General features: G+C 42.6%; 1 long non-coding RNA gene across 1 annotated transcript in view; it reads right to left on the reverse strand.

The window, feature by feature from the left end:
* Window positions 1-580: 580 nt before the first annotated feature.
* LOC149916015 (uncharacterized) overlaps window positions 581-13,630 on the reverse strand; it is a 75,625-nt gene continuing 62,575 nt past the window's right edge. The window contains exon 4 of the long non-coding RNA XR_016471068.1: window positions 581-726. This is a non-coding gene — a long non-coding RNA (uncharacterized LOC149916015). The remainder of the gene's footprint in view (window positions 727-13,630) is intronic.

The following is a 13,630-nucleotide window of genomic DNA, read 5'->3' on the forward strand; positions in this document are numbered from 1 at the left end:
TGTCCTAGGATGGAATTCTGCCTCCGTTAAGTCAACGGCAAACTCTTGGTTGACTTTGCTGTGATGCTCAGCTGGAGGAGGTGAAACTCAGGAAAGGCAGCAGCATCACAAGTCCATCTCAGCACAGCCAGGCACCCATGTCACACACATCACTCAACTGCACGGACTGATCCAAAAGTTGTAGTGTCCAAATGTTCTGAAATAGTGTTCCTAGGAACGCCCCGCAACTTGCACCTAATCCCAACACACTCAAACATCAGAAAGCCCACAATTTTTTATTGTCTTCTGGGATTTCAGAATGGTGTAGAATACATAAGTGGGATCTTTGACAGTGGTTTTCCTGACTCTGAAGCTAATTGAAGTAAACAGTTTAACCACAGTTCTTATTATTTCAAAACGGTTATAAACTTTGAATATGAATATTTCTTTCTGCTCTAACCTCAGGCTTTTCCCTTAGTCCCTTCTGGTGCTTGGTTATTTTAACGTTGTCTTCTCTTACACAAGATCTCTGCTTTATATTCATGAAAGAGAAATCAATAGCTGTTTTCTCGACTTTCCATTGAAATAATCCATATGGGGGTTCAGCTGTGATCCACACTTTCAGTATGAGATCTCTTCTGTATGCAAACCTCAGCAGACATCTCTGCATTTCCATCATTCAGGACTCCTCACTGCACAGTGCTATCGCCATCGCACTTCACACAAAAGAGGTCAGAGAATTGTTTCCTAAAAAGAAAACAAAAAGGATTAAAATATGAACTGTCAGTAGGCGTACAACAAACCCCACAGGTTTCCATTGCACAGATGTGCTCCTGCAAAGATGGGCGAACGGCACCGGCTGACACACTGCAGGCAGGAGGCACAACAGCGCTGCCCCGTGCAGCCTTTCTGCCTGCCTTGCTGTGCATCTCCTTTCAGCACAGGCATGGAAGCATGGCTGCTGGTTTGGGGACCTCCTGTCACAGCCCTGTCAGCACAGATGTGCAGGAGTTGCCTCGCGCAGGGCTCTGCTGAAGGCCGAATGCTGCAGGCAATGCCGTGCTCCTCCTTTAGCTCTGCTCCCACGCAGAGGCCAAATACAGCTCCTGAATCAAAAGCGACACAGGAGATGACTTCTCCTGCAGTCAGAAAGCAGCGCTGTGGGGGGTTGGCCATGCTGAACCCCTGTCATCCACGCCACCCAAATTGCTGAGCCTCTGCCCGTTGTGTGAGCTCTGGAAGCATCACACTGCACTGTGATCTTGCAGAGTACCTGCAGCCAGCTGTCCTCTCAGAAACACTACAATGGCTATTTAAGTATTTCATGCTGTCATGCAGCTTAACTGGTCAAGTGAAATTGGTTACATCAAGCTGAAATCAGCAAACAGCATTAGCTGTCTTCATTTACCCACGCAATGAGTTTGGATGCTGTGCTCCCCACAAGAAGACCTGTGGGATTTTGTCATTGTTAGAGGGAGATTTTGGTTCCATATGAAAAACCCAGCTCGCCCCACAACTGTTATCACACTGCTGTTCTTATTGAGAGCTCTTCACTTGCTTCTAGAAAAGGGGACCTTGGGAGCACAGCTGTTGGTAGACAGGCGCAGAAGGAATACACTTTATCACCTGGGTGAGACCTTTCCTGGTCAGCTCTTGTCTCATCAGCATACACGAGAGTGCTCTGGGCAGAATTTTGTGTCCCATCATTGTTGGCATCTACAATGTTATGTGCATAGGGCAGGAGAGCGATGCTCAGCTCCACATGTAGGCTGCTGCTGGACCAAATGCGTTCATTCATTAGGGCCTCCAAACCATGGAGGAGAGATGAAGAAATGGAGAGGGGAAGGAAAGGAAGATGTATGAATTAGAAATGTCATAATTAAAAAGAGCTAAGTTAACTGGAGACTGATTTAACGAACACAGAGTAGTTTGACATCTCAGGAGGGAGTAATACTGCGACAACCTCAGGCAGGGCTTCAGGCCTCAGCCAGCACAGAGCTGATGTGTTGAATCCCACTGCAGACAAATGGATTTCAGCACATGTTTAAGTACGGGGCCAGGGAGGGATGGTTTGTGAGAGCTCTGTAAAAGCCCAACCTTCCATTCTCCCAAACCATATGGGTTTGACTTCCCATATGGAGTGACAAAATAAAAATATATTCTAAAAATAGCTTTCAAAAATGCACTGGCTGAAGGCTGCTTCCTGTGCTACAATTTGATTAGTCTTGTGTTTTATTTCTACAGCAGTGATTCCAATTTATCTCTGATTTGGAGCTTGAAAAGCTGCTTTTATAGTTATAGGCAGAGGAGAAAAAGGCATCCGGGAAGCAAATATAGAGAGCTCTTCTGGCTTTATAGGAGCTGCAGGAACAAGCAAAATGATTTTAGAGCAGCAAAAAAACAAAGTGATACTGGGAGATGATCTATCTTTGCAGTCTGTATTTAACTTCTCTGTCAGCCTCTCCGCTAGGATGGAACATTACATATTCTGTGCAGCTACAAAGCAACCTGAAGGAGCCAAAAATTGTCAGGGAAGAAATCCCCCGGGTGGGAAGGAGCAGTGCCAGCACCGCCTGGCAGCAAACCTGGCTGCCACGGCCACCGCACCCTGTGCTGCCTGGTGGCATCCGATGCAGAGAAGCTGGCAGTGCAGGCGGAAAGTGGCTAAAGGTATAAGCAGCCCCACGGGGGCTCTGCTGTAATGAGCCCTCTTAAAAATCATACCCTTAAAAAAAAAAAAAGGACATGTGAAATTAGATGCCAAAAAGCTTTAATCCTCTTCAGCTAAGTCTGGGAGCAAACCACCCAACCACCCATGGGCTCCTTTGGGTCCACTGCTCTCCAGTTCTCACCCGAAGACTTAAAACACAAGTTCCACTGCTGGGCTTAGCAAGGGGTGTGTTCTCCCCATCGGTGTGGGAGCACAACTGGCCTAGCATTACTGGCCTTGCTTTTCCAGCATTATCATTTTCCCACATTCAATCTGCATCCTCTTCTCCCTCTTCCTCCTCCTCCTCCTCCTCCTCATCCATGTCCCACCACAGCTCCTGTGACTGCTGTCCCCATGTGCTGTGCTGCCGGCTCTGTCCCCATCTGCAGCACCAGCAGCAGTGGCAGTTCCAAATAAGGTCTGTTGTTTTGTTTTTTTTTTCTCACTCCAGACTATTAAAGCTCTAAGAATGCCTTTTTGCAATCTTAGCAAAAGCTCTACATTTACCCTTAAAGGAGATGTTTATAACATCCCTGCAATATTGAAGCCCAAAGAAGGAGAATAAAAGAATATCAGAATGGGAAGAAGCTGAACTGTGAAAGGATTAGAAACCAGTTTTGTCTAAACATTTTGTAGGAAAAAAAAAAACAAGCAACCAACCAACCACACAAACAAACAAAAACCAACCACAAAACACACCACTTTGGAAAGAATTATTTACAAATTATTACAAAGTTCAAAGTATTTGACACTGTTTGCTTTGGTATGATAAGGGGCAACAACAACATCCCTAATCATAGGGGCTTACCCAAACTACTTCTGACAGCAAAATTTCACCAGAAGTATATTTCTTCTAGGAAGGATACTTTGCTTGCTTAAAAATCATTCTTACATTGCTAATAAGTCTCTTACCAGTAGATTATAAGTATCTCTTAAGTCAGAAATATGTTCCATGCCCTGAGCGCAGCCAGCAGCCCTTCTCAGAATAAATGCTATTGAAGTTGGTGCAAATTTTGCCTGAGGAGGTTCACTGCAGGTGTTTGGTTCTGTGTGCATAACGTGCTTCAATACAGAAACTCCTACCCACTATTGTACAGTGCCAGTCTTCAGAAACATGACGCAGTGCTATTCTGACCTTTTCACCTTCCTTGCATGTAGAAATGAGGGGACGCTCAAGGTAAAGGCTGGTTGGGCTCTGAGCACTTGATGGAACTGCAGGTGTCCCTGCTCACTGCAGGGCAGTTGGAGTGATGGCCTTCAAGGGTCCCTTCTAACTCAAACGATACTATGATTTTCAGTACTTCATGACCAGGGAGCAGAGATCCATGCCACACAGGCTGGGTAAGGCCACTGACCTGAGTTCTTGGGACTGCAGAGGACATACTTCTATTAGAAACATCCTAAACCTGCTGAGCCAGGGAAGTATTTAGGACAATAGGAGGATGGAAGAATTTAACTTCAGTAAAGAAGTGATGGAATGGCAGTCCAGCATGGCTTGATGGCACTGGGAGGTGTGAGGAGAGGGAAAATGAGAGCCCATGAGAAATACAGCCTGTGTAGAACAAGATGTGTGCAAGGAGATCGGTGCCAGTAGACCTAAGCAGATGTGGATTTAGCAGAAAAAATGGGGGGGCGGGGAGCCTGGGCCAGCCTTCAGCATGCCCCCATGAGATGCAGCTGAGATGCACAGCCTTTATTCCACACCTGGATCAAAGCCAGGGCACTCCTGGGAGCAGCTTCTGCCGTTCACCGGAGGCAAACACGGCTGCTCTGTGCTGCAGGGTGCATCAGAGACAGCTTGTCTCAGAACGCTTCCTGGAAACCAGCACCGTGTCTTATTTCTAACACAGAGATGCTCACTTGTGCATAATAATAGCAATAATAATAATAATAATAATAATAATGAAAGAGGACCAGCGTCTAGATGTTGTTGTTCTGCACTAGTCAGGATGAGATGTGAGGTAGGATGAGAGGCAATGGCCTCAAGTTGCACCAGGGGAGATGCAGGTTGGATATTAGGGAAAATTTCTTCTCCAAAAGAGTGGTGAGGGAGGCACTGGAATGGGCTGCCCAGGGAGGTGGGGGAGTCACAGTTCCTGGAGGTGAAAATGGAGATGTGACATTGAGGAACATGGTTATGGGCATGGTGGGGATGGGCTGACAGCTGCACTCAATGAGCTTAGAGGTCTTTTCCAACCTTCATGGTTCTATGAATCCAATTTTTGCATGGGTGGGTCACAGAAGAACAGAGATTGGAGATGCATACTGCCAGTCAGGCTGTTGTGAAGCATCTGACAAATATACAGATCTAATTCCTGCACCTAGAACAGAGGCTACGGAAGTTCTTAAATCAAATCACTTATTTTACTTCCTCACTTTCCTCAATATTTTGTTGCAAAGGCTTTGTGGCAACTCATGTCAAAGAGCCAAGTAAATGTTTTCTTGAGCTGTGTAGAAGATGATGTCAGGCAGTGATAGAAGTGAAATACTGACTTTGTACAACTGTTTGTACCTCAGATAGAATTGACTCATTTTGTGAGATTATAGAAAATGCATTCCGTGATTATATATGCCCCTAGAGGCCTTCTGGAGGTGAGATTATGCATCTCACAGTGTTATTCTATCAGGAAAAAAATGGACTAAGTAAATAAAAAATCTGCAGGGTGTGACTTCATCATGCACTGTTGACATCTGCTTATATGATTTAAAGGATGTTGCTGTGAATATCATAGTCACTAATGTAAATGATGAAGAAATCATAGGTCAATCATATAATAATAAATATTAGCATAGGTTTCCCAAGGCCAGAAATAGCTGAAATGGTAATTGGATCTATGGTTTTACTCTTGAATTATGTGATACTGAAAACGCTTTGGTCGCTGCTGCTTTCCTGGAACCTTTTCCATTAAGGCCAGACAGGTGCACTCTCCAACCTTTCTTATTCCAAGAAATAAAGTCACCTTTCCATAGAGATGATTTTCCTTTCACCACCCCACCCTGCATGAAGCTGTGACGTTGGGGATGCAGTGCTGCACGCCCCAGTCCCATCCATTTGCTGCCCTGGGCTGGAGGCAGGCATCCAACCCCGTCCTCAGTAGCGAGCTCTTCCTGCTTAAACACCCAAATAAAGTGCTCTCAAAGTGCATTAATGCAATAGCCACTATATTAACTTTGATGAAAGACTGGTCTGAGCAGTAGAGTTTAAATTGACAAAACACCTGAAACTCACAGCGCTATTTATGACACTGCTGAATTAGTGTGGACATACAGCTGACACAAAAGCCTGTGGCTGCAGCTTTAGCGTAATTCATTTAGAAGTTGTCTGGCAACACCCTGAGCTGCAGAGCCTGGCCCAGCAGAGGTGTTCTTGCTCCCCCCGAAGCCCAAAGTAAAGCCAAAGGCTCAGCCACAGGTTGGGAGCAGCTGGTTGGAAGGGATGCTGCCTGGACCCTGTGGGCAGGTGGGGACCTTCCCTCTGCTACCAAAAATCAGTGGCTGCCAACATTTGGCTGCTCAGTGGGCAAGGGCACAGGGTTGAAGCCCTCCCCATCCTCCTTCACCTTCCCACCATCCCCAGCTCTCCCCACCTGGGGCCACGTGAATTTGTCCCAGAGAGGCCTGAAAGCCGGAAGCTGCTACAAGATAATATTTTAAGTAATAGCAGTTGTTGGGCAATTACTGTATTACCTGGGGATTCCTGCCAGGCACTGCACATGGTGGGATGTGGAAATGATGCTAAATCATATTTTACGGGGGAAAAATAAAAATACAACACAATCCTGTAATGCTAACTGAGTGTTGCTGTGCTGTGTTCCTCTAATGCCTGCAACTCCTTAATGACAGTTCTCGTAGCAGTCGTGTTCTAGTTGTTGTCTGATCCTGAAACTCTCTGTAGAAAGAAATTCGGATACTGTGTATTTGAGAGCAGTTACACGAAAGTCTAAAATTAGGTCATAAATTATATAACCTTGCAAGGAAACAAGAAATTTAATGACTATGCCAAACCAGAGATAAAAGCCAAGGAAGGAAATAGCATCTTCCTCATTAAATATTAAGGATCAGATCCTTCAAACATTTTCCAGTGATGAACTCCGTGGGAGTTTGGCATCTGTATTTCTGTGTATTCTATAGAAGATGCTTATACATCATATACAAGTGCTAAATGTGATTTATGGGGCATACTCACAGGAAGTGTATTTATAATGCATAAATATATTCCATCAAGAGCAGAGAAGGTGATCAGTGACAGTTCTTTAAGAGGTTCAATCAGATACTGCGGTGGCTTATTTCTAGTGCTGCTCCAAAGGGGTTTTTAATTACGAGGAGCAGGTAGGGGCATTCCTTTCTGGCACTGACGGAGGCAGCAGATAGCACAGATGCGGAGATGAGCCCGGTGCCTTCTCAGTGGGATTCAAGAAGTGCTGTACAAGAAGAAAGATTACCGGCTTCTAACAGAGGATTTGAGAATTCCCTGCAATGCTTGAATCCCTCCTTCATTTTCGACAGTGCCATTAGTCCTTTTTCTAACCTCACACAAGATTTCATCTATTTAAAATGACGCAGGGGTGAGACCTTGCACATATCCCCCTAGAAGTCCTACATGATTCCCCCGGACCAGCAGTACGTGCTGATGCCCTGAGTGCGGTCACAGACGCGGTAAGGATGTCTGATACAAAACGCACTCCCGACCTCGCCGTTGTCAGAGTCCCTCTGATAACCACGTCCATTTTTTCAGGTTTGAGTCATTTGTGGTTTGACTCTATAATCCTCGTTCTGAAGCCTGAGAAAACTGCTGTTGATGCCCTTGGCAAATTCTTATCCTAAAAAAGCATGAAAAAGAGTACCAAGTAATTTCAATTCCATAAAATATATTAAGTGCATCGCACAGGTATGTAAATGGGAAACTCCATAACTGTAATTTGCCCATTTAGAGCCTGATCTAAAGGCTATAAAAGTTAATTTGAAATCTGTTCATTGATTTTAATGGGCTTTAGATCGGGCCCATATTATTCACCATGTATCATGTTTGTTTCAGTGCGAGACTGCATCTATCTAAAACACGAATGTTGTGGATTACAGCTCATGCCCATTCTCCAAACACAAACCTTAAGAAATTTATTGAGTTGGTTACACACATAAAATCTAAAATGCAAAGAAAAGTCCCAAATAATGATTACGCTTTTTAAAAGTGAGATAAAAAATGAGGAGGCCTTCTTTTCATTATGTACTAATGCAATATAAATGTATTTTAAGCATCATGAAATCCAAATGGAATTTCTCACAATTTCTCTTTCCCGACTGCACTGGTTTTACAAAAAAATTACATGTAAATGATTCAAAACCTCTCGAAGAAACAGCGTTGTTTTTTTTTCTAATTTGAGCAGGAGAAAAAAGTGTTTCAACCCAAGCTCAGCAAGGGATAACAGCATTACAGTCACTGCACGGAGAATTTAGGCACTCATAATTCTAAATCCTTCTGAAACGCTTTATTGCTATAAGGTGGCTAATACCAGCCTCTACACAACAGGGCTCCCATAGCATTAACCATGAGAGATAGGCTTCCAGAAAGAAACTATAGCAAAGTAATTGTAAATCTCTAATGATGCATAAAACCAAGCTGAATTGGTCCTGAATTCTCAGCATAAAAGAAATGAACCATCAGAAGAACCAATTCTGGTGGCAGTATAACATACCCCAGTGTGGAAACTGTTTATGGTGTTTGCTGCAGTGGAAATATTCCTACTAATATGCAAGCAATACGAATTCATTAAAAAAGCCCAAATGATGCAAGTTCTCACAATGCCGTGTGCGACATTAAAAACAAATCATTAGCCAAAAGAAAACCTCATCTGTACCCAAACAATTCACTGTCTTCTTTTTCAGTCACAGACACTATTCTGTACAATGAATTCCATGAGTTTTGGATGTTTTTAAGCCAATGTTACAAGGCTTTCAGTATGATATGTACTTTGTGGCAGGCACTGCTCTGCAAAGCTGTGCCAGCTGTGCTGGGGTCTCCAGGATTGGCCTCCATTTGTGTGGTGCCATGGACATGTGTTGGTGGGACCTAAGGAAGCCCAGAGCCTCACATTTCCTTAGCTGGTTTAAGCAATTCCCGCTGGATAAGCATCCAATAAAATATTTAAATCCATAATTAATTATACCATTTAATTAATTAATGATGCAATCTACAAACTATAACAATTGACCCAGTTTATACCAGAAACCTCAGTGCACCAACCTGGACCTTCACCCATTAATCTATCACTGTCCAGAGGCACCGTGCTCCAGAAGCAGACCAGATTGATTATCTGAGAGACCAGAAATCACATACTGGTGCACAAATCAGGCACAGCACACACAGAGGTTATGCACATCTAACTTGCAGAAGCTTCAGCATGGCCAGAAAGAAGACTTCTTTCAGGATGAGGAGCCAACTTTACTTTGGTGTCTAGGAAATCTCAGGCTTTTTTTGGAGGCTGCCAAGAGGTATTGCATGGGATGATGCTTTTCTAGTGCCAGGGCATCTGTCCACTGAAAACTAGATTGACGAGGCTGGAACTGTTGTTTTCATTTGTTATATCATTTCACAACTCGAAGAGCCAGACATCTGAAAGCTAGGAGACATCATCGCACCGTGTCAAAATTGGCGAAGGCACAGATTTGAAATCTGCATGCGTGGACAAAAATAGGGTGCATCTGAAATTAATTAAAATTTCTAGGCGCTACCCAGAGAACAGTATTTATCCCTAATAAGCGTGCATCAATGTATATCATATTTAGTGCATGCTTTTTAGTGAAGCTGCAATTTTCAAGTCTTGCATGTATGACTTTAAGGCTTAGCAATGAATTTTCATTTAAAAAAAAAAAAAAAGAAAAAGCATTTCAAAGAATTCTCTTATTAAAAATAAGAAGTAAATGTTTTAAGTGATTTAAAGTTACACCGACATGAAATGAATTGCAAGTGGCCCACTGGGGCTTTCTGCTGCTGTTGCAACTCTCTGTATCACATACTGTATGCACACTATAAGGCATACCATAACTAGGTACATGGATTACTGCCTTATCCGTAACCCTTGCAGAAATTATGGGAAGAAAATGTAAACAAATCTCTGAGAGAGTTGAGAAAATAGCATTGGTCTAACTCTTGTCCTAGTGCAGTTAATGAAAATTTCAGCACAGTTAGTAGTAGAAAAAGTCTGGATAAGTGCAAAACCTGAAGAAATTGAATTTCTCTAATTAATATAATCCTTATATATATACACAAAAATAAAGGAATGGGAAAAAAAGACTGCTGAGAGAGGAGAAAAAGCCTGCAGGCACAAGACAGAACTGAATTGGTTCATGATGTTACAAACGCCATTCACACCAGCAAGGTGCTGGCACCTGGTGCTTGTTTTCTGCTTGTGAGTGAAGGGTCTCCCTGTAAGGAGTTTTTATGGCTGTTCACTTTGGAGAAAAATGTCCAAACAATGTGACTTTTGGTTGTAAAACCTCACACCATCAGTACTATCCCAGGTATTCTGTTTTACACCTCTATGTTCAACTGTACCTTCACTTTTTCTAGTGAAATCAGACCAACACTAGTTAAATTTAAACAAGAAGCTAAAGTGAGATGAATGGTTTATAGGTGCTTCATGCTTCCCTACACTGATTAATAGATAAAGAATTCACACCTCTGCCAAATTAGTTGGCAAACCCTACAGTAATTTATTCCTTGTACATGATGATCTGTAAGCACAGTGCCTTCCAGTAGGCTCTCTCCAAATACATTTTGTGCTGGTTGGCTGCACCCAGGTATTTACATTCCACACACCTTGTGTTCGTAGTCAAAGTTCCTCAATAAGGTTTTCACTTTAAATCAAAGCAGCAGTGATTATTCTTGCACAAAATGCCATTATTTGTCAGTGTGGGCAGTTGTATTAGATTGTGCTGTTTCTTGGTGACCAAAGAATGGCTCTGTTTTCCCTTTTGCTTTCCCTTATGGTGTCTTGCATATTACTCTGCTCTATGTATGAAAGAAATCTCATTTGCTGCTCACTTATGGTGTTATTTTGCCAGAAGCATGCATTTTTCACTTTAAAATTGTGCTCTTTAATCCCCAACCTAATCCAGAACATGCCTACCTCCTTCTAAAGCACAGTATTACAAGGAGCCCCATGGCCATGGATCAGCCAAAATTTTCTCCCTGGCTGAAGCCACCCAGAGATGGACTCGAACTTTTGCAGTTGGGACTGAGATTATTTTTTTGCAGGTTATTTTTAGAGCAACATAGATCAGGTTAGGGGATGCACCAGGATTCTGGTAAGAGATGTAAATAGTTTAATCTGACTCAGCAATTACTTCACAGCTCAAATTTTCCAAGGGTAACACAGACCTCGAGATGGATATCCCTGTGTTAGTTAAATGGAAATCAATAAATTCATTTAGAAAAACATAATTTCATTTTGCTTTTAAACCAGAAATTGAGATACGTGCATTTCTCCCGTATCACTCCTCCCAGACTTAAATATATCCTGTGTCATATAAGTAATCGTTTTGAACCTACTCTAGGACACAGCCAGAGACATGACTCCAATAACACATTATCAGTAAAACAAAGCAAAACAGTTTTACGTCCCTGCTGAGTTTGTGTATACACTCTTAAATGAGCAGATTCTCTCATTATTCGCTCTGATCTGGTCATCGTGTGCTCAGTCACAGCTGTCACAACAGGTGCCCAAGTGTTCCCCCTCTTCATGGCACTGTGTTTTCTTCCCAGAGTTCATTGTCACATTCCTCTGCTGTCTTTCTTCTCTCCAAAGCTGTTCCCAGAGTCAACTTTATAATTACTTTGAAAAGCACCAGGGCTGGCTGTCTCTGGATATGAAAATATATTACCTTAAGCATCAGATCTTCTTTGCTATTTGATGATCTTTGTTTCATATCATGAAACCAGTTTCTCCACCAGTTTTGGCCATTCTCGATTTGTCTGGACCCTTTCTCCATCTTGCTTGAAATCTCTGATCATTTCCCCTAACTACAACATACAACCCTGTACTGCAGAGTGTACACGAGGACTGTGCAGCAGTTAGAGGCTGAGATCCCCACTACATCAGGTTATTTCCCTTATGCCAAACAAAAGCAGGAATCTCCAGTGACCCAACGGTTTGTCCAACATTACATTTAGCATGAACACTCTTTGAAACTAACAATGATGACCCAAAATATCAGCTCATCACTGTTGTTTCTCTCTAACATCCTTGGGCAGCAGGTTGGGATTCCCAGAACACAGTGCAGAACCTGTGCCTGCACACTGACACGCTGCTCACTGGGGGTCTTCCACTGCCAAAAACCCTATGAGCTCCAAAATTACCAGCAATGTGCTGCTGTGCACTAACATCTAATACAACAAACACAACAAACATTTTTAGTTCAGTAACAAATGTTTGCTTAGCTTGAAGAAAGTCTCTTTCGATACTAAAGTGACAATTTCATATGTGTGGGTTTTTTTTGTTTTGTTTTGTTTTGTGATTATTTTCAAGCTGTATGTTGTACGTTGATGGCAAAATATACACAATTCAACCAATTCAGGATCTGATTTCTAAAGAGCTATGACCCACTGAATTGCAAAGGCTAGTGAGGGAGACTAGCCTGGAAGCCAACTATGTAACCTATATCAATCCCTTGAAGCACTGAAAAGACTGGCACAAAATGCTAAGGCAAAAGCTTTCTACAATTTCTCTTCAATAAAATTACACAGGAGCAAGGAAAATATCCAGCTTTTGATCCACAGAACAAATAGATTCAATGCAGTGCTAATACCATTCAGTTTGTTTTCTCCCTGAAAATCCACAGTACGGGGTTGAGACATGCATTTATATCTCAGGTTTCATCCATTTGGGACTGAAATCTTTTTTTCCAGCATACCCTCACAGTACTGCCTTCCATGCCCTACAGCACAGCATAACCTCCCTACAGCAATTACAACTGCTTACAGTTGAGAACAAAGTATTGCAGAAATCCTTCATGCGTCTGCACCACTTTTAATGCAATTTATCAGCTGACAAGCAAAAGCAGAGGCAGTATCATATATCCATTCGCATTTCTGTTGGTTACCTACAGTTTGAAGAATTTATCCTCTACGTTATCTTTACAGCTCTTTGGGAATATTAATTAACATGTTGCACTGAAATTACTTAAATTCTTGCTGCTTTAAAACTGAGCAGAGAATTCATTCCTCTCTTTCTTATTCCCTCATTTTTTCCCAGATTACTTTAAAAGCAAAGTAATTATAGCTGATGTGTTCTTCAGGGAGGTGGAGGGTTATTCCCTTCTCTTTGCAGCTGTACCAGTTCCACTATCAGCATGTTTTGGGACTGCTCACGGCTCCTTTCAGGACAGCATCCCCGCTTCTCGCCTTCCCAGGGTGGGAAATATTTCCCTACTGTCGTGGAATCACTCACTCAGCTGGAAGGGGAGCAGCAAATCTGTTTTGAGGTGGTGCAAATCTGTCTGGCTGCAGTTATATACTGATCTCAAAGAAAACATAAACCTACAACAGATAGAAGGAAAGGAACAGAGGTGAGCAGAGCTTCAGCGTGAGGCTTGAGAACCAAATCCAAACTGAAAGGCAGTGCAAAAACCCTAATGCAAAGAATGTAAAGGATGAATGAGATGAACCATACCTTTTTTTTAAAAAAAAAAAAAACCAACTCATTCTAATTTATTAATTTTTTGCTTTGCTTAACTTTCTCCAGAAACCATTGGATAGAACAGGAACTGCCCCCAGGTGACGTGTGTTTCTTCCCCCATTCTTCACTTCCCAAGCTGACTGCCAGGCATTTATTTACCAAAAACCGAGTGAAATCACTGCTATGTGCCAGAAAGCAGCAGTTTTGAATGGCCTTCTAGTTTTACACTGCATTTCTATAACCATAGAATCTCCCTGGTCCATATTAT

The sequence above is a fragment of the Phasianus colchicus genome, chromosome 14 (assembly GCF_987193195.1).
Source record: "Phasianus colchicus chromosome 14, bPhaCol1.hap1.1, whole genome shotgun sequence".
NCBI classification, from domain to species: Eukaryota; Metazoa; Chordata; class Aves; order Galliformes; family Phasianidae; genus Phasianus; species Phasianus colchicus.